Here is a 22,856-nt window from a genome sequence, read left to right on the forward strand (position 1 = left end):
TGCATTAAAATATGCACGATGCTGCCAAGTCACACAGCACTCCTATGACCTAAGACTCAAAACATTTCTCTCAACATCCTATCACTTGACATTTCTGCTATACAGTAGACATTGTATTATACACATAACAGGGGGCAAGTTTCACATAATGAGAGATCATGTTAGGTTCAATACTTTTAAAATACACTACTTTGTACTTACCTTCTCCATGCCTCTCTTTGTATGGCCACCCAAGTTCCTAAACCACCTCCCCCCACCATCACACAATTACTATTCATCTGCATTGAGCTCATTATATGGCTCACCAACACCCGACCTTCTTTTGCTTCTATTCAATGCTGCCGCATGCTGAGCCTGCTATTGACACTGTAGACATTGTCTGCTTTAATTGCATACATCACATCACATACACAACAGGTGAAGCTCTCCACATGGACAGACTGTGTATGCTAGTGGGTATGGTCTGTACATTGAGGTTTGGGGTTCGAATCATGGAAGGGGAGTTTTTTTTCCTTTTCTTTTTAATCTTTATTATTAGATTTAAAATAAATCACTTGGTGGTGTGTGTCAATTCTGTTATGGCATGGTGTGACTCAGTAGCGCAAGCATTTTTATGCATCTTTTTACCTTCAAATGCATCTGAATCATACAGCAAATCAATTTGATAGCACAAGCAGCTTTTGCTGATGAAAACACAATGCAGCATGCCTATAATCTGTGAGCCAGTTCAAGTGTTTCAGCATGTTTTATGTTACGTAACACTAATAGCAACTATAACACTTTAACGTAGTGATTTTCTTGAAAAAACACCTGTACTGGATCACAGAACATAGGCCTCCTGCATATCATTTTAATTAGCAGAAGCAGATTGTTCTAATAAGATGCATTTTAGGGTAAAAATATGCATTAAAATATGCACAATGCTACCAAGTCACACAGCACTCCAATGACCTTAGACTCAAAAAATTTCTCTCAACATCCTATCACTTGACATTTCTGCTATACAGTATACATTGTATTGTACACATAACAGGGGGCAAGTTTCACATAATGAGAGATCATGTTAGGTTCAGTACTTTTAAAATACACTACTTTGTACTTCCCTTCTCCATTCCTCTCTTTGTATGGCCACCCAAGATCCTAAACAACCTCCCCCCACCATCACACAATTACTATTCATCTGCATTGAGCTCATTCTATGGCTCACCAACACCCCACCTTATTTTGCTTCTATTCAATGCTGCCGCATGCTGAGCCTGCTATTGACACTGTACACATTGTCTGCTTTAATTGCATGCTTCACTTCACATACACCACAGGTGAAGCTCTCCACATGGGCAGACCTTGTAGACTAGTGTGTAAGGTCTGTGCTTTGTACTTTGTGGGTTGGGGTTCGAATCATGGAAGGGGAGTTTTTTTTCCTTTTCTTTTTAATCTTTATTATTAGATTAAAAATAAATCACTTGGTGGTGTGTGTCAATTCTGTTATGGCATGGTGTGACTTTGTAGAGTGAGCATCTTTTATGCAAATTTTACATTCAAATGCATCTGAATCATACAGCAAATCAATTTGATAGCACAAGCAGCTTTTGCTGATGAAAACAATATGCAGCATGCCTATAATCTGTGAGCCAGTTCAGGTGTTTCTGCATGTTTTATGTTACATAACACTAATAGCGCCTATAACACTTTACCATAGTGATTTTCTTGAAAATACATCTGTACTGGATCACAGAACATAGGCATGCTGCATATCATTTTAATCTGCAGAAGCAGATTGTTCTAATAAGATGCATTTTAGGGTAAAAAGAAGCATTAAAATATGCACAATGCTACCAAGTCACACAGCACTCCTATGACCTTAGACTGAAAACATTTCTCTCAACATCCTATCACTTGACATTTCTGCTATACAGTAGACATTGTATTGAACACATAACAGGGGGCAAGTTTCACATAATGAGAGATCATGTTACGTTCAATACTTTTAAAATACACTACTTTGTACTTCCCTTCTCCATTCCTCTCTTTGTATGGCCACCCAAGTTCCAAAACCACCTCCCCCCACCATCACACAATTACTTTTCATCTGCATTGAGCTCATTATATGGCTCACCAACACCCCACCTTCTTTTGAATCTATTCAATGCTGCCACATGCTGAGCCTGCTATTGACACTGTGCACATTGTCTGCTTTAATTGCATTCTTCACATCACATACACAACAGGCGAAGCTCTCAACATGGACAGACTGTGTAGGCTAGTGGAGATGGTCTGCGCTTTGTACCTTGAGATCTGGGGTTTGAATCATGGAAGTGGACTTTTTTTTCCTTTTATTTTTAATATTTATTATTAGATTAAAAATAAATCACTTGGTGGTGTGTGTCAATTCTGTTATGTCATGGTGTGACTTTGTAGAGCTTGCATCTTTTATGCAAATTTTACATTCAAATGCATCTGAATCAAACAGCAAATCAATTTGATAGCACAAACAGCTTTTGCTGATGAAAACAATATGCAGCATGCCTATAATCTGTGAGTCAGTTCATGTGTTTCTGCATGTTTTATGTTACATAACACTAATAGCGCCTATAACACTTTACCATAGTGATTTTCTAGAAAATACACCTGTACTGGATCACAGAACATAGGCATCCTGCATATCATTTTAATCTGCAGAAGCAGATTGTTCTAATAAGATGCATATTATGGTAAAACAATGCATTAAAATATGCACGATGCTACCAAGTCACACAGCACTCCTATGACCTTAGACTCAAAACATTTCTCTCAACATCCTATCACTTGACATTTCTGCTGTACAGTAGACATTGTATTGTACACATAACAGGGGGCAAGTTTCACATAATGAGAGATCATGTTGGGTTCAATACTTTTAAAATACACTACTCTGTACTTACCTTCTCCATTCCTCTCTTTGTATGGCCACCCAAGTTCCTAAACCACCTCCCCCCACCATCACACAATTACTTTTCATCTGCATTGAGCTCATTATATGGCTCACCAACACCTCACCTTCTTTTGCTTCTATTCAATGCTGCCGCATGCTGAGCCTGCTATTGACTCTGTTCACATTGTCTGCTTTAATTGCATACTTCACATCACATATACAACAGGTGAAGCTCTCCACATGGACAGACTGTGAAGGCTAGTGGGCATGGTCTGTACTTTGTACCTAGAGGGTTGGGGTTCGAATCATGGAAGGGGAGATTTTTCCTTTTCTTTTTTATCTTTATTATTAGATTAAAAATAAATCACTTGGTGGTGTGTTTCAATTCTGTTATGGCATGGTGTGACCAGTAGCGCGAGCATTTTTATGCATCTTTTTACCTTTAAATGCATCTGAATCATACAGCAAATCAATTTGATAGCACAAGCAGCTTTTGCTGATGAAAACAATATGCAGCATGCCTATAATCTGTGAGCCAGTTCAGGTGTTTCTGCATGTTTTATGGTACATAACACTAATAGCGACTATAACACTTTAACATAGTGATTTTCTTGAAAATACTCCTGTACTGGATCACAGAACATAGGCATCCTGCATATCATTTTAATCTGCAGAAGCAGATTGTTCTAATAAGATGCATATTAGGGTCAAAAGATGCATTAAAATATGCACGATGCTACCAAGTCACACAGCACTCCTATGACCTTAGACTCAAAACATTTCTCTCAACATCCTATCACTTGACATTTCTGCTATACAGTAGACATTGTATTGTACACATAACAGGGGGCAAGTTTCATATAATGAGAGATCATGTTACGTTCAATACTTTTAAAATACACTACTTTGTACTTCCCTTCTCCATTCCTCTCTTTGTATGGCCACCCATGTTCCAAAACCTCCTCCCCCCACCATCACACAATTACTATTCATCTGCATTGAGCTCATTATATGGCTCACCAACACCCCACCTTCTTTTGCTTCTATTCAATGCTGCCGCATGCTGAGCCTGCTATTGACACTGTACACATTGTCTGCTTTAATTGCATACTTCACATAACATACACAACAGGTAAAGCTCTCCACACGGACAGACTGTGTAGGCTAGTGGGGATGGTCTGCGCTTTGTACCTTGAGATCTGGGGTTTGAATCATGGAAGTGGACTTTTTTTCCTTTAATTTTTAATATTTGTTATTAGATTAAAAATAAATCACTTGGTGGTGTGTGAATTCTGTTATATCATGGTGTGACTTTGTAGAGCGAGCATCTTTTATACAAATTTTACATTCAAATGCATCTGAATCAAGCAGCAAATCAATTTGATAGCACAAGCAGCTTTTGCTGATGAAAACAATATGCAGCATGCCTATAATCTGTGAGCCAGTTCAAGAGTTTCAGCATGTTTTATGTTACGGAACACTAAAAGCGACTATAACACTTTAACATAGTGATTTTCTTGAAAATACACCTGTACTGGATCACAGAACATAGGCATCCTGCACATCATTTTAATCTGCAGAAGCAGATTGTTCAGATAAGATGCATTTTAGGGTAAAACGATGCATTAAAATATGCACGATGCTACCAAGTCACACAGCACTCCTATGACCTTAGACTCAAAATATTTTTCTCTCAACATCCTATCACTTGACATTTCTGCTGTACAGTAGACATTGTATTGTACACATAACAGGGGGCAATTTTCACATAATGAGAGATCATGTTAGGATCAATACTTTAAAAATACACTACTTTGTACTTACCTTCTTCATTCCTCTCTTTGTATGGCCACCCAAGTTCCTAAACCACCTCCCCCCACAATCACACAATTATTATTCATCTGCATTGAGCTCATTATATGGCTCACCAACACCCCAACCTTCTTTTGCTTCTATTCAATGCTGCCGCATGCTGAGCCTGCTATTGAAACTGTGCACATTGTCTGCTTTAATTGCATACTTCACATCACATACACAACAGGTGAAGCTCTCCACATGGATAGACTGTGTAGGCTAGTGGGTATGGACTGTGCTCTGTACTTTGAGGGTTGGGGTTTGAATCATGGAAGGGTAGTTTTTTTTCCTTTTCTTTTTTATCTTTATTATTAGATTAAAAATAAATCACTTGGTGGTGTGTGTCAATTCTGTTATGGTATGGTGTGACTCGGTAGCGCCAGCATTTTTAAGCATCTTTTTACATTCAAATGCATCTGAATCATACTGTAAATCAATTTGATAGCACAAGCAGCTTTTGCTGATGAAAACAATATGCAGCATGCCTATAATCTGTGAGCCAGTTCAAGTGTTTCAGCTTGTTTTATGTTACATAACACTAATAGCGACTATAACACTTTAACGTAGTGATTTTCTTGAAAATACACCTGTACTGGATCACAGAACATAGGCATGCTGCATTTCATTTTAATCTGCAGAAGCAGATTGTTCTAATAAGATGCATTTTAGGGTAAAAAGATGCATTAAAATATGCACAATGCTATCAAGTCACACAGCACTCCTATGACCTTAGACTCAAAACATTTCTCTCAACATCCTATCACTTGACATTTCTGCTATACAGTAGACATTATATTGTACACATAACAGGGGGCAAGTTTCACATAATGAGAGATCATGTTAGGTTCAATACTTTTAAAATACACTACTTTGTACTTCCCTTCTCCATTCCTCTCTTTGTATGGCAACCCAAGTTCCTAAACCACCTCCCCCCACCATCACACAATTACTATTCATCTGCATTGAGCTCATTATATGGCTCACCAACACCCCACCTTATTTTGCTTCTATTCAATGCTGCCGCATGCTGAGCCTGCTATTGACACTGTACACATTGTCTGCTTTAATTGCATACTTCACATCACATACACAACAGGTGAATCTCTATACACGGGCAGACTGTGTAGGCTAGTGGGTATGGTCTGTGCTTTGTACCCTGAGGGTTGGGGTTCGAATCATGGAAGGGGAGTTTTTTTTTCCTTTTATTTTTAATCTTTATTATTAGATTAAAAATAAATCACTTGGTGGTGTGTTTCAATTCTGTTATGGCATGGTGTGACTCAGTAGCGCGAGCATTTTTATGCATCTTTTTACCTTCAAATGCATCTGAATCATACAGCAAATCAATTTGATAGCACAAGCAGCTTTTGCTGATGAAAACAATATGCAGCATGCCTATAATCTGTGAGCCAGTTCAGGTGTTTCTGCATGTTTTATGGTACATAACACTAATAGCGACTATAACACTTTAACATAGTGATTTTCTTGAAAATACTCCTGTACTGGATCACAGAACATAGGCATCCTGCATACCATTTTAATCTGCAGAAGCAGATTGTTCTAATAAGATGCATATTAGGGTAAAAAGATGCATTAAAATATGCACGATGCTACCAAGTCACACAGCACTCCTATGACCTTAGACTCAAAACATTTCTCTCAACATCCTTTCACTTGACATTTCTGCTATACAGTAGACATTATATTGTACAAATAACAGGGGGCAAGTTTCACATAATGAGAGATCATGTTAGGTTCAGTACTTTTAAAATACACTACTTTGTACTTCCCTTCTCCATTCCTCTCATTGTATGGCAACCCAAGTTCCTAAACCACCTCCCCCCACCATCACACAATTACTATTCATCTGCTTTGAGCTCATTATATGGCTCACCAACACCCCACCTTCTTTTACTTCTATTTAATGCTGCCGCATGCTGAGCCTGCCATTGACACTGTACACATTGTCTGCTATAATTGCATACTTCACATCACATGCACAACAGGAGAAGCTCTCCACACGGACAGACTGTGTAGGCTAGTGGGTATGGTCTGTGCTTTGTACCTTAAGAGTTGGGGTTCGAATCATGAAAGGGGAGTTTTTTTTCCTTTTCTTTTTAATCTTTATTATTAGATTAAAAATAAATCACTTGGTGGTGTGTGTCAATTCTGTTATGGCATGGTGTGACTCAGTAGCGCAAGCATTTTTATGCATCTTTTTACCTTCAAATGCATCTGAATCATACAGCAAATCAATTTGATAGCACAAGCAGCTTTTGCTGATGAAAACAATATGCAGCATGTCTATAATCTGTGAGCCAGTCAGGTGTTTCTGCATGTTTTATGTTACATAACACTAAAAGCGACTATAACACTTTAACATAGTGATTTTCTTGAAAATACACATGTACTGGATCACAGAACATAGGCATCCTGCATATCATTTTAATCTGCAGAAGCAGATTGTTGTAATAAGATGCATATTTGGGTAAAAAGATGCATTAAAATATTAACGATGCTACCAAGTCACACAGCACTCCTATGACCTTTGACTCAAAACATTTCTCTCAACATCCTATCACTTGACATTTCTGCTATACAGTAGACATTGTATTGTACACATAACAGGGGGTAAGTTTCACATAATGAGAAATCATGTTAGGTTCAATACTTTTAAAATACACTACTTTGTACTTACCTTCTCCATTCCTCTCTTTGTATGGCCACGCAAGTTCCAAAACCACCTCCCCCCACCATCACACAATTACTATTCATCTGCATTGAGCTCATTATATTTCTCTCCAACACCCCACCTTCTTTTGCTTATATTCAATGCTGCCGCATGCTGAGCCTGCTATTGATACTGTACACATTGTCTGCTTTAATTGCATACTTCACATCACATACACAACAGGTGAAGCTCTCCACATGGGCAGACTGTGTAGGCTTGTGGGTAAGGTCTGTACTTTGTACATTGAGGGTTGGGGTTCTAATCATGGAAGGGGAGTTTTTTTTCCATTTCTTTTTAATCTTTATTATTAGATTAAAAAATAAATCACTTGGTGGTGTGTGTCAATTCTGTAATGGCATGGTGTGACTCAGTAGCGCGAGCATTTTTATGCATCTTTTTACCTTCAAATGCATCTGAATCATACAGCAAATCATTTTGATAGCACAAGCAGCTTTTGCTGATGAAAACATTATGCAGCATGCCTATAATCTGTGAGCCAGTTCAAGTGTTTCAGCATGTTTTATGTTACGTAACACTAATAGCGACTATAACACTTTAACGTAGTGATTTTCTTGAAAATACACCTGTACTGGATCACAGAACATAGGCATGCTGCATATCATTTTAATCTGCAGAAGCAGATTGTTCCAATAAGATGCATTTTAGGTTAAAAAGATGCATTAAAATATGCACAATGCTACCAAGTCACACAGCACTCCTATGACCTTAGACTCAAAACATTTCTCTCAACATCCTATCACTTGACATTTCTGCTATACAGTAGACACTGTATTGTACACATAACAGGGGGCAATTTTCACATAATGAGAGGTCATGTTAGGATCAATACTTTAAAAATACACTACTTTGTACTTACCTTCTCCATTCCTCTCTTTGTATGGCCACCCAAGTTCCTAAACCACCTCCCCCCACAATCACACAATTATTATTCATCTGCATTGAGCTCATTATATGGCTCACCAACACCCCACCTTCTTTTGCTTCTATTCAATGCTGCCGCATGCTGAGCCTGCTATTGACACTGTACACATTGTCTGCTTTAATTGCATACTTCACATCACATACACAACAGGTGAATCTCTATACACGGGAAGACTGTGTAGGCTAGTGGGTATGGTCTGTGCTTTGTACCCTGAGGGTTGGGGTTCGAATCATGGAAGGGGAGTTTTTTTTTTCCTTTTATTTTTAATCTTTATTATTAGATTAAAAATAAATCACTTGGTGGTGTGTTTCAATTCTGTTATGGCATGGTGTGACTCAGTAGCGCGAGCATTTTTATGCATCTTTTTACCTTCAAATGCATCTGAATCATACAGCAAATCAATTTGATAGCACAAGCAGCTTTTGCTGATGAAAACAATATGCAGCATGCCTATAATCTGTGAGCCAGTTCAGGTGTTTCTGCATGTTTTATGGTACATAACACTAATAGCGACTATAACACTTTAACATAGTGATTTTCTTGAAAATACTCCTGTACTGGATCACAGAACATAGGCATCCTGCATATCATTTTAATCTGCAGAAGCAGATTGTTCTAATAAGATGCATATTAGGGTAAAAAGATGCATTAAAATATGCACGATGCTACCAAGTCACACAGCACTCCTATGACCTTAGACTCAAAACATTTCTCTCAACATCCTATCACTTGACATTTCTGCTATACAGTAGACATTGTATTGTACACATAACAGGGGGCAAGTTTCACATAATGAGAGATCATGTTAGGTTCAATACTTTTAAAATACACTACTTTGTACTTCCCTTCTCCATTCCTCTCTTTGTATGGCCACCCAAGTTCCAAAACCTCCTCCCCCCACCATCACACAATTACTATTCATCTGCATTGAGCTCATTATATGGCTCACCAACACCCCACCTTCTTTTGCATTTATTCAGTGCTGCCGCATGCTGAGCCTGCTATTGAAACTGTACACATTGTCTGCCTTAATTGCATACTTCACATCACATACACAACAGGTGAAGCTCTCCACACGAACAGACTGTGTAGGCTAGTGGGTATGGTCTGTGCTTTGTACCTTGAGGGTTGGGGTTTGAATCATGAAAGGGGAGTTTTTTTTCCTTTTCTTTTTAATCTTTATTATTAGGTTAAAAATAAATCACTTGGTGGTGTGTGTCAATTCTGTTATGGCATGGTGTGAATCGGTAGCACGAGCATTTTTCTGCATCTTTTTACCTTTAAATGCATCTGAATCATACAGCAAATCAATTTGATAGCACAAGCAGCTTTTGCTGATGAAAACAATACGCAGCATGCCTATAATCTGTGAGCCAGTTCAAGTGTTTCAGCATGTTTTATGTTACGTAACACTAATAGCGACTATAACACTTTAACGTAGTGATTTTCTTGAAAATACACCTGTACTGGATCACAGAACATAGGCATGCTGCACATCATTTTAATCTGCAGAAGCAGATTGTTCTAATAAGATGCATTTTAGGGTAAAAAGATGCATTAAAATATGAACAATGCTACCAAGTCACACAGCACTCCTATGACCTTAGACTCAAAACATTTCTCTCAACATCCTTTCACTTGACATTTCTGCTATACAGTAGACATTATATTGTACAAATAACAGGGGGCAAGTTTCACATAATGAGAGATCATGTTAGGTTCAGTACTTTTAAAATACACTACTTTGTACTTCCCTTCTCCATTCCTCTCATTGTATGGCAACCCAAGTTCCTAAACCACCTCCCCCCACCATCACACAATTACTATTCATCTGCTTTGAGCTCATTATATGGCTCACCAACACCCCACCTTCTTTTGCTTCTATTTAATGCTGCCGCATGCTGAGCCTGCCATTGACACTGTACACATTGTCTGCTATAATTGCATACTTCACATCACATGCACAACAGGAGAAGCTCTCCACACGGACAGACTGTGTAGGCTAGTGGGTATGGTCTGTGCTTTGTACCTTAAGAGTTGGGGTTCGAATCATGAAAGGGGAGGTTTTTTTCCTTTTCTTTTTATTCTTTATTATTAGATTAAAAATAAATCACTTGGTGGTGTGTGTCAATTCTGTTATGGCATGGTGTGACTCAGTAGCGCAAGCATTTTTATGCATATTTTTACCTTCAAATGCATCTGAATCATACAGCAAATCAATTTGATAGCACAAGCAGCTTTTGCTGATGAAAACAATATGCAGCATGTCTATAATCTGTGAGCCAGTCAGGTGTTTCTGCATGTTTTATGTTACATAACACTAAAAGCGACTATAACACTTTAACATAGTGATTTTCTTGAAAATACACATGTACTGGATCACAGAACATAGGCATCCTGCATATCATTTTAATCTGCAGAAGCAGATTGTTGTAATAAGATGCATATTTGGGTAAAAAGATGCATTAAAATATTAACGATGCTACCAAGTCACACAGCACTCCTATGACCTTAGACTCAAAACATTTCTCTCAACATCCTATCACTTGACATTTCTGCTATACAGTAGACATTGTATTGTACACATAACAGGGGGTAAGTTTCACATAATGAGAAATCATGTTAGGTTCAATACTTTTAAAATACACTACTTTGTACTTACCTTCTCCATTCCTCTCTTTGTATGGCCACGCAAGTTCCAAAACCACCTCCCCCCACCATCACACAATTACTATTCATCTGCATTGAGCTCATTATATGGCTCTCCAACACCCCACCTTCTTTTGCTTCTATTCAATGCTGCCGCATGCTGAGCCTGCTATTGATACTGTACACATTGTCTGCTTTAATTGCATACTTCACATCACATACACAACAGGTGAAGTTCTCCACATGGACAGACTGTGTAGGCTAGTGGGTATGGTCTGTACATTGAGGTTTGGGATTCGAATCATGGAAGGGGAGTTTTTTTTCCTTTTCTTTTTAATATTTATTATTAGATTTAAAATAAATCACTTGGTGGTGTGTTTCAATTCTGTTATGGCATGGTGTGACTCAGTAGCGCGAGCATTTTTATGCATCTTTTTAGCTTCAAATGCATCTGAATCATACAGCAAATCAATTTGATAGCACAAGCAGCTTTTGCTGATGAAAACAATATGCAGCATGTCTATAATCTGTGAGCCAGTTCTGGTGTTTCTGCATGTTTTATGTTACATAACACTAAAAGCGACTATAACACTTTAACAGAGTGATTTTCTTGAAAATACACCTGTACTGGATCACAGAACATAGTCATGCTGCACATCATTTTAATCTGCAGAAGCAGATTGTTCTAATAAGATGCATTTTAGGGTAAAAAGATGCATTAAAATATGAACAATGCTACCAAGTCACACAGCACTCCTATGACCTTAGACTCAAAACATTTCATTCAACATCCTTTCACTTGACATTTCTGCTATACAGTAGACATTATATTGTACAAATAACAGGGGGCAAGTTTCACATAATGAGAGATCATGTTAGGTTCAGCACTTTTAAAATACACTACTTTGTACTTCCCTTCTCCATTCCTCTCATTGTATGGCAACCCAAGTTCCTAAACCACCTCCCCCCACCATCACACAATTACTATTCATCTGCTTTGAGCTCATTATATGGCTCACCAACACCCCACCTTCTTTTGCTTCTATTTAATGCTGCCGCATGCTGAGCCTGCCATTGACACTGTACACATTGTCTGCTATAATTGCATACTTCACATCACATGCACAACAGGAGAAGCTCTCCACACGGACAGACTGTGTAGGCTAGTGGGTATGGTCTGTGCTTTGTACCTTAAGAGTTGGGGTTCGAATCATGAAAGGGGAGTTTTTTTTCCTTTTCTTTTTAATCTTTATTATTAGATTAAAAATAAATCACTTGGTGGTGTGTGTCAATTCTGTTATGGCATGGTGTGACTCAGTAGCGCAAGCATTTTTATGCATCTTTTTACCTTCAAATGCATCTGAATCATACAGCAAATCAATTTGATAGCACAAGCAGCTTTTGCTGATGAAAACAATATGCAGCATGTCTATAATCTGTGAGCCAGTCAGGTGTTTCTGCATGTTTTATGTTACATAACACTAAAAGCGACTATAACACTTTAACATAGTGATTTTCTTGAAAATACACATGTACTGGATCACAGAACATAGGCATCCTGCATATCATTTTAATCTGCAGAAGCAGATTGTTGTAATAAGATGCATATTTGGGTAAAAAGATGCATTATAATATTAACGATGCTACCAAGTCACACAGCACTCCTATGACCTTTGACTCAAAACATTTCTCTCAACATCCTATCACTTGACATTTCTGCTATACAGTAGACATTGTATTGTACACATAACAGGGGGTAAGTTTCACATAATGAGAAATCATGTTAGGTTCAATACTTTTAAAATACACTACTTTGTACTTACCTTCTCCATTCCTCTCTTTGTATGGCCACGCAAGTTCCAAAACCACCTCCCCCCACCATCACACAATTACTATTCATCTGCATTGAGCTCATTATATGGCTCTCCAACACCCCACCTTCTTTTGCTTATATTCAATGCTGCCGCATGCTGAGCCTGCTATTGATACTGTACACATTGTCTGCTTTAATTGCATACTTCACATCACATACACAACAGGTGAAGCTCTCCACATGGGCAGACTGTGTAGGCTTGTGGGTAAGGTCTGTACTTTGTACATTGAGGGTTGGGGTTCGAATCATGGAAGGGGAGTTTTTTTTCCATTTCTTTTTAATCTTTATTATTAGATTAAAAAATAAATCACTTGGTGGTGTGTGTCAATTCTGTAATGGCATGGTGTGACTCAGTAGCGCGAGCATTTTTATGCATCTTTTTACCTTCAAATGCATCTGAATCATACAGCAAATCATTTTGATAGCACAAGCAGCTTTTGCTGATGAAAACATTATGCAGCATGCCTATAATCTGTGAGCCAGTTCAAGTGTTTCAGCATGTTTTATGTTACGTAACACTAATAGCGACTATAACACTTTAACGTAGTGATTTTCTTGAAAATACACCTGTACTGGATCACAGAACATAGGCATGCTGCATATCATTTTAATCTGCAGAAGCAGATTGTTCCAATAAGATGCATTTTAGGTTAAAAAGATGCATTAAAATATGCACAATGCTACCAAGTCACACAGCACTCCTATGACCTTAGACTCAAAACATTTCTCTCAACATCCTATCACTTGACATTTCTGCTATACAGTAGACACTGTATTGTACACATAACAGGCGGCAATTTTCACATAATGAGAGATCATGTTAGGATCAATACTTTAAAAATACACTACTTTGTACTTACCTTCTCCATTCCTCTCTTTGTATGGCCACCCAAGTTCCTAAACCACCTCCCCCCACCATCACACAATTATTATTCATCTGCATTGAGCTCATTATATGGCTCACCAACACCCCACCTTCTTTTGCTTCTATTCAATGCTGCCGCATGCTGAGCCTGCTATTGACACTGTACACATTGTCTGCTTTAATTGCATACTTCACATCACATACACAACAGGTGAATCTCTATACATGGGCAGACTGTGTAGGCTAGTGGGTATGGTCTGTGCTTTGTACCCTGAGGGTTGGGGTTCGAATCATGGAAGGGGAGTTTTTTTTTCCTTTTATTTTTAATCTTTATTATTAGATTAAAAATAAATCACTTGGTGGTGTGTTTCAATTCTGTTATGGCATGGTGTGACTCAGTAGCGCGAGCATTTTTATGCATCTTTTTACCTTCAAATGCATCTGAATCATACAGCAAATCAATTTGATAGCACAAGCAGCTTTTGCTGATGAAAACAATATGCAGCATGCCTATAATCTGTGAGCCAGTTCAGGTGTTTCTGCATGTTTTATGGTACATAACACTAATAGCGACTATAACACTTTAACATAGTGATTTTCTTGAAAATACTCCTGTACTGGATCACAGAACATAGGCATCCTGCATATCATTTTAATCTGCAGAAGCAGATTGTTCTAATAAGATGCATATTAGGGTAAAAAGATGCATTAAAATATGCACGATGCTACCAAGTCACACAGCACTCCTATGACCTTAGACTCAAAACATTTCTCTCAACATCCTATCACTTGACATTTCTGCTATACAGTAGACATTGTATTGTACACATAACAGGGGGCAAGTTTCACATAATGAGAGATCATGTTAGGTTCAATACTTTTAAAATACACTACTTTGTACTTCCCTTCTCCATTCCTCTCTTTGTATGGCCACCCAAGTTCCAAAACCTCCTCCCCCCACCATCACACAATTACTATTCATCTGCATTGAGCTCATTATATGGCTCACCAACACCCCACCTTCTTTTGCATTTATTCAGTGCTGCCGCATGCTGAGCCTGCTATTGAAACTGTACACATTGTCTGCCTTAATTGCATACTTCACATCACATACACAACAGGTGAAGCTCTCCACACGAACAGACTGTGTAGGCTAGTGGGTATGGTCTGTGCTTTGTACCTTGAGGGTTGGGGTTTGAATCATGAAAGGGGAGTTTTTTTTCCTTTTCTTTTTAATCTTTATTATTAGGTTAAAAATAAATCACTTGGTGGTGTGTGTCAATTCTGTTATGGCATGGTGTGACTCGGTAGCACGAGCATTTTTCTGCATCTTTTTACCTTTAAATGCATCTGAATCATACAGCAAATCAATTTGATAGCACAAGCAGCTTTTGCTGATGAAAACAATACGCAGCATGCCTATAATCTGTGAGCCAGTTCAAGTGTTTCAGCATGTTTTATGTTACGTAACACTAATAGCGACTATAACACTTTAACGTAGTGATTTTCTTGAAAATACACCTGTACTGGATCACAGAACATAGGCATGCTGCACATCATTTTAATCTGCAGAAGCAGATTGTTCTAATAAGATGCATTTTAGGGTAAAAAGATGCATTAAAATATGAACAATGCTACCAAGTCACACAGCACTCCTATGACCTTAGACTCAAAACATTTCTCTCAACATCCTTTCACTTGACATTTCTGCTATACAGTAGACATTATATTGTACAAATAACAGGGGGCAAGTTTCACATAATGAGAGATCATGTTAGGTTCAGTACTTTTAAAATACACTACTTTGTACTTCCCTTCTCCATTCCTCTCATTGTATGGCAACCCAAGTTCCTAAACCACCTCCCCCCACCATCACACAATTACTATTCATCTGCTTTGAGCTCATTATATGGCTCACCAACACCCCACCTTCTTTTGCTTCTATTTAATGCTGCCGCATGCTGAGCCTGCCATTGACACTGTACACATTGTCTGCTATAATTGCATACTTCACATCACATGCACAACAGGAGAAGCTCTCCACACGGACAGACTGTGTAGGCTAGTGGTTATGGTCTGTACTTTGTACCTTAAGAGTTGGGGTTCGAATCATGAAAGGGGAGGTTTTTTTCCTTTTCTTTTTAATCTTTATTATTAGATTAAAAATAAATCACTTGGTGGTTTGTGTCAATTCTGTTATGGCATGGTGTGACTCAGTAGCGCAAGCATTTTTATGCATATTTTTACCTTCAAATGCATATGAATCATACAGCAAATCAATTTGATAGCACAAGCAGCTTTTGCTGATGAAAACAATATGCAGCATGTCTATAATCTGTGAGCCAGTCAGGTGTTTCTGCATGTTTTATGTTACATAACACTAAAAGCGACTATAACACTTTAACATAGTGATTTTCTTGAAAATACACATGTACTGGATCACAGAACATAGGCATCCTGCATATCATTTTAATCTGCAGAAGCAGATTGTTGTAATAAGATGCATATTTGGGTAAAAAGATGCATTAAAATATTAACGATGCTACCAAGTCACACAGCACTCCTATGACCTTAGACTCAAAACATTTCTCTCAACATCCTATCACTTGACATTTCTGCTATACAGTAGACATTGTATTGTACACATAACAAGGGGAAAGTTTCACATAATGAGAAATCATGTTAGGTTCAATACTTTTAAAATACACTACTTTGTACTTACCTTCTCCATTCCTCTCTTTGTATGGCCACGCAAGTTCCAAAACCACCTCCCCCCACCATCACACAATTACTATTCATCTGCATTGAGCTCATTATATGGCTCTCCAACACCCCACCTTCTTTTGCTTCTATTCAATGCTGCCGCATGCTGAGCCTGCTATTGATACTGTACACATTGTCTGCTTTAATTGCATACTTCACATCACATACACAACAGGTGAAGTTCTCCACATGGACAGACTGTGTAGGCTAGTGGGTGTGGTCTGTACATTGAGGTTTGGGATTCGAATCATGGAAGGGGAGTTTTTTTTCCTTTTCTTTTTAATCTTTATTATTAGATTTAAAATAAATCACTTGGTGGTGTGTTTCAATTCTGTTATCGCATGGTGTGACTCAGTAGCGCGAGCATTTTTATGCATCTTTTTACCTTCAAATGCATCTGAATCATACAGCAAATCAATTTGATAGCACAAGCAGCTTTTGCTGATGAAAACAATATGCAGCATGTCTATAATCTGTGAGCCAGTTCTGGTGTTTCTGCATGTTTTATGTTACATAACACTAAAAGCGACTATAACACTTTAACAGAGTGATTTTCTTGAAAATACACCTGTACTGGATCACAGAACATAGTCATGCTGCACATCATTTTAATCTGCAGAAGCAGATTGTTCTAATAAGATGCATTTTAGGGTAAAAAGATGCATTAAAATATGAACAATGCTACCAAGTCACACAGCACTCCTATGACCTTAGACTCAAAACATTTCACTCAACATCCTTTCACTTGACATTTCTGCTATACAGTAGACATTATATTGTACAAATAACAGGGGGCAAGTTTCACATAATGAGAGATCATGTTAGGTTCAGTACTTTTAAAATACACTACTTTGTACTTCCCTTCTCCATTCCTCTCATTGTATGGCAACCCAAGTTCCTAAACCACCTCCCCCCACCATCACACAATTACTATTCATCTGCTTTGAGCTCATTATATGGCTCACCAACACCCCACCTTCTTTTGCTTCTATTTAATGCTGCCGCATGCTGAGCCTGCCATTGACACTGTACACATTGTCTGCTATAATTGCATACTTCACATCACATGCACAACAGGAGAAACTCTCCACACGGACAGACTGTGTAGGCTAGTGGGTATGGTCTGTGCTTTGTACCTTAAGAGTTGGGGTTCGAATCATGAAAGGGGAGTTTTTTTTCCTTTTCTTTTTAATCTTTATTATTAGATTAAAAATAAATCACTTGGTGGTGTGTGTCAATTCTGTTATGGCATGGTGTGACTCAGTAGCGCAAGCATTTTTATGCATCTTTTTACCTTCAAATGCATCTGAATCATACAGCAAATCAATTTGATAGCACAAGCAGCTTTTGCTGATGAAAACAATATGCAGCATGTCTATAATCTGTGAGCCAGTCAGGTGTTTCTGCATGTTTTATGTTACATAACACTAAAAGCGACTATAACACTTTAACATAGTGATTTTCTTGAAAATACACATGTACTGGATCACAGAACATAGGCATCCTGCATATCATTTTAATCTGCAGAAGCAGATTGTTGTAATAAGATGCATATTTGGGTAAAAAGATGCATTAAAATATTAACGATGCTACCAAGTCACACAGCACTCCTATGACCTTTGACTCAAAACATTTCTCTCAACATCCTATCACTTGACATTTCTGCTATACAGTAGACATTGTATTGTACACATAACAGGGGGTAAGTTTCACATAATGAGAAATCATGTTAGGTTCAATACTTTTAAAATACACTACTTTGTACTTACCTTCTCCATTCCTCTCTTTGTATGGCCACGCAAGTTCCAAAACCACCTCCCCCCACCATCACACAATTACTATTCATCTGCATTGAGCTCATTATATGGCTCTCCAACACCCCACCTTCTTTTGCTTATATTCAATGCTGCCGCATGCTGAGCCTGCTATTGATACTGTACACATTGTCTGCTTTAATTGCATACTTCACATCACATACACAACAGGTGATGCTCTCCACATGGGCAGACTGTGTAGGCTAGTGGGTATGGTCTGTGCTTTGTACCTTGAGGGTTGGGGTTCGAATCATGGAAGGGGAGTTTTTTTTCCTTTTCTTTTTAATCTTTATTATTAGATTAAAAATAAATCACTTGTTGGTGTGTGTCAATTCTGTTATGGCATGGTGTGACTCAGTAGCGCGAGCATTTTTATGCATCTTTTTACCTTCAAATGCATCTGAATCATACAGCAAATCAATTTGATAGCACAAGCAGCTTTTGCTGATGAAAACAATATGCAGCATGTCTATAATCTGTGAGCCAGTCAGGTGTTTCTGCATGTTTTATGTTACATAACACTAAAAGCGACTATAACACTTTAACATAGTGATTTTCTTGAAAATACACCTGTACTGGATCACAGAACATAGGCATCCTGCATATCATTTTAATCTGCAGAAGCAGATTGTTCTAATAAGATGCATATTAGGGTAAAAAGATGCATTAAAATATGAACGATGCTACCAAGTCACACAGCACTCCTATGACCTTAGACTCAAAACATTTCTCTCATCATCCTATCACTTGACATTTCTGCTATACGGTAGACATTGTATTGTACACATAACAGGGGGCAAGTTTCACATAATGAGAGATCATGTTAGGTTCAATACTTTTAAAATACACTGCTTTGTACTTCCCTTCTCCATTCCTCTCTTTGCATGGCCACCCAAGTTCCTAAACCACCTCCCCCCACCATCACACAATTACTTTTCATCTGCATTGAGCTCATTATATGGCTCACCAACACCCCACCTTCTTTTGCTTCTATTCAATGCTGCCGCATGCTGAGCCTGCTATTGACACTGTACACATTGTCTGCTTTAATTGCATTCTTCACATCACATTCACAACAGGTGAAGCTCTCTACACGTGCAGACTGTGTAGGCTAGTGGGTATGGTCTGTGCTTTGTACATTGAGGGTTGGGGTTCGAATCATGGAAGGGGAGTTTTTTTTCCTTTTCTTTTTAATCTTTATTATTAGATTAAAAATAAATCACTTGGTGGTGTGTGTCAATTCTGTTATGGCATGGTGTGACTCAGTTGCGCGAGCATTTTTATGCATCTTTTTACCTTCAAATGCATCTGAATCATACAGCAAATCAATTTGATAGCACAAGCACCTTTTGCTGATGAAAACAATATGCAGCATGCCTATAATCTGTGAGCCATTTCAGGTGTTTCTGCATGTTTTAAGTTACATAACACTAAAAGCGACTATAACACTTTAACAAAGTGATTTTCTTGAAAATACACCTGTACTGGATCACAGAACATAGGCATCCTGCATATAATTTTAATCTGCAGAAGCAGATTGTTCTAATAAGTTGCATATTAGTGTAAAAAGATGCATTAAAATATGAACGATGCTACCAAGTCACACAGCACTCCTTTGACCTTAGACTCAAAACATTTCTCTCAACATCCTATCACTTGACATTTCTGCTAAACAGTAGACATTGTATTGTACACATAACAGGGGGCAAGTTTCACATAATGAGAGATCATGTTAGGTTCAATACTTTTAAAATACACTACTTTCTACTTCAATTCTCAATTCCTCTCTTTGTATGGCCACACAAGTTCCAAAACCACCTCCCCCCACCATCACACAATTACTATTCATCTGCATTGAGCTCATTATATGGCTCACCAACACCCCACCTTCTTTTGCTTATATTCAATGCTGCTGCATGCTGAGCCTGCTATTGACACTGTACACATTGTCTGCTTTAATTGCATACTTCACATCACATACACAACAGGTGAAGCTCTCCACATGGGCAGACTGTGTAGGCTAGTGGGTATGGTCTGTGCTTTGTACATTGAGGTTTGGGGTTCGAATCATGGAAGGGGAGTTTTTTTTCCTTTTCTTTTTAATCTTTATTATTAGATTAAAAATAAATCACTTGGTGGTGTGTGTCAATTCTGTTATGGCATGGTGTGACTCAGTAGCGCAAGCATTTTTATGCATCTTTTTACCTTCAAATGCATCTGAATCATACAGCAAATCAATTTGATAGCACAAGCAGCTTTTGCTGATGAAAACAATATGCAGCATGCCTATAATCTGTGAGCCAGTTCAAGTGTTTCAGCATGTTTTATGTTACGTAACACTAATAGCGACAATAACACTTTAACGTAGTGATTTTCTTGAAAATACACCTGTACTGGATCACAGAACATAGGCATGCTGCATATCATTTTAATCTGCAGAAGCAGATTGTTCTAATAAGATGCATTTTAGGGTAAAAAAATGCATTAAAATATGCACAATGCTACCAAGTCACACAGCACTCCTATGACCTTAGACTCAAAACATTTCTCTCAACATCCTATCACTTGACATTTCTGCTATACAGTAGACACTGTATTGTACACATAACAGGGGGTAATTTTCACATAATGAGAGATCATGTTAGGATCAATACTTTAAAAATACACTACTTTGTACTTACCTTCTCCATTCCTCTCTTTGTATGGCCACCCAAGTTCCTAAACCACCTCCCCCCACAATCACACAATTATTATTCATCTGCATTGAGCTCATTATATGGCTCACCAACACCCCACCTTCTTTTGCTTCTATTCAATGCTGCCGCATGCTGAGCCTGCTATTGATACTGTACACATTGTCTGCTTTAATTGCATACTTCACATCACATACACAACAGGTGATGCTCTCCACACGGGCAGACTGTGTAGGCTAGTGGGTATGGTCTGTGCTTTGTACCTTGAGGGTTGGGGTTCGAATCATGGAAGGGGAGTTTTTTTTCCTTTTCTTTTTAATCTTTATTATTAGATTAAAAATAAATCACTTGGTGGTGTGTGTCAATTCTGTTATGGCATGGTGTGACTCAGTAGCGCGAGCATTTTTATGCATCTTTTTACCTTCAAATGCATCTGAATCATACAGCAAATCAATTTGATAGCACAAGCAGCTTTTGCTGATGAAAACAATATGCAGCATGTCTATAATCTGTGAGCCAGTCAGGTGTTTCTGCATGTTTTATGTTACATAACACTAAAAGCGACTATAACACTTTAACATAGTGATTTTCTTGAAAATACACCTGTACTGGATCACAGAACATAGGCATCCTGCATATCATTTTAATCTGCAGAAGCAGATTGTTCTAATAAGATGCATATTAGGGTAAAAAGATGCATTAAAATATGAACGATGCTACCAAGTCACACAGCACTCCTATGACCTTAGACTCAAAACATTTCTCTCAACATCCTATCACTTGACATTTCTGCTATACGGTAGACATTGTATTGTACACATAACAGGGGGCAAGTTTCACATAATGAGAGATCATGTTAGGTTCAATACTTTTAAAATACACTGCTTTGTACTTCCCTTCTCCATTCCTCTCTTTGCATGGCCACCCAAGTTCCTAAACCACCTCCCCCCACCATCACACAATTACTTTTCATCTGCATTGAGCTCATTATATGGCTCACCAACACCCCACCTTCTTTTGCTTCTATTCAATGCTGCCGCATGCTGAGCCTGCTATTGACACTGTACACATTGTCTGCTTTAATTGCATACTTCACATCACATACACAACAGGTGAAGCTCTCCACATGGACAGACTGTGTATGCTAGTGGGTATGGTCTGTACATTGAGGTTTGGGGTTCGAATCATGGACGGGGAGTTTTTTTTTCTTTTCTTTTTTATCTTTATTATTAGATTAAAAATAAATCACTTGGTGGTGTGTGTCAATTCTGTTATGGCATGGTGTGACTCAGTAGCGCAAGCATTTTTATGCATCTTTTTACCTTCAAATGCATCTGAATCATACAGCAAATCAATTTGATAGCACAAGCAGCTTTTGCTGATGAAAACAATATGCAGCATGTCTATAATCTGTGAGCCAGTCAGGTGTTTCTGCATGTTTTATGTTACATAACACTAAAAGCGACTATAACACTTTAACATAGTGATTTTCTTGAAATACACATGTACTGGATCACAGAACATAGGCATCCTGCATATCATTTTAATCTGCAGAAGCAGAATGTTCTAATAAGATGCATATTAGGGTAAAAAGATGCATTAAAATATTATCGATGCTACCAAGTCACACAGCACTCCTATGACCTTAGACTCAAAACATTTCTCTCAACATCCTATCACTTGACATTTTTGCTAAACAGTAGACATTGTATTGTACACATAACAGGGGGCAAGTTTCACATAATGAGAGATCATGTTAG

This window comes from Taudactylus pleione, unplaced genomic scaffold, assembly GCF_031769625.1.
Source record: "Taudactylus pleione unplaced genomic scaffold, aTauple2 ptg000399l, whole genome shotgun sequence".
NCBI lineage: Eukaryota > Metazoa > Chordata > Amphibia > Anura > Myobatrachidae > Taudactylus > Taudactylus pleione.